The following is a 730-nucleotide window of genomic DNA, read 5'->3' as shown; positions in this document are numbered from 1 at the left end:
TCCTCTACCATCTTGATTTTAGAAAGCCTCGAATTTTTTTCTCAATGATTCAATTTGGCTTTTGACGTTGTCATCTTCCCTTAATTGGTAGATTTTGGTTGATCGTGGCTTCTCCATAGGACTCGGTCCATTCCATGTGTAGGACTTTTCAACGAGATTGTCGAGGTACTCGAAACCTTCACCGGGATATTTTTGAAGGAATTCTCCATTACACATCATTTGTACAAATTGGCTTTGTCTGGTTGTGAGACCGTCATAGAAATAGCTGACCAAACGCCAGCTTCCGTATCCATGATGTGGGCATTGATTTATCAAATCTCTAAACCTCTCCCAAACCTGATGGAAAGTTTCATGGTCTTTCTAGATGAAGGTAGAGATTTTCCTCTTAAGGCTGCTAGTTTTATGGGGTGGAAAATATTTGGCGAAAAATGCTTTTGTCATTTTGTCCCATGTTCTCATATATCTAGGCCTTAAAGAATACAACCAGCTTTTTTCTTTGTCTTTGAGAGAGAAAGGAAAAAACTTCAATCTCACAATGTTGGTGACATCAGCTCGGTTGTTGAATGTAGCCACCACCTCTTTGAATTCACGTATATGGACGTACGAACTCTCATTTTCCAACCCAAGGAAGGTTGGAAAGAGGTTAATCATCCCGGCTTTGAAATCAAAATTTGGCATATTGTTGGGATGCATTATGCATGAAGGTGTGGTTGTACGCATAGGATGTAAA

At 39.7% G+C, this 730-nt stretch overlaps 1 non-coding gene across 1 annotated transcript; it reads left to right on the top strand.

Annotated features, from left to right (window-relative positions):
• Window positions 1–286: 286 nt before the first annotated feature.
• Window positions 287–393, top strand: LOC133833445 (small nucleolar RNA R71). Its single transcript, XR_009892824.1, has one exon. It is a non-coding gene; the product is annotated as a small nucleolar RNA R71 (small nucleolar RNA).
• The last annotated feature ends 337 nt before the right edge of the window (window positions 394–730 follow it).

This window comes from Humulus lupulus, chromosome 4 (genome assembly GCF_963169125.1).
Source record: "Humulus lupulus chromosome 4, drHumLupu1.1, whole genome shotgun sequence".
In the NCBI taxonomy this organism is placed as follows: domain Eukaryota; kingdom Viridiplantae; phylum Streptophyta; class Magnoliopsida; order Rosales; family Cannabaceae; genus Humulus; species Humulus lupulus.
This window is presented reverse-complemented; position numbering and strand designations above follow the sequence as displayed.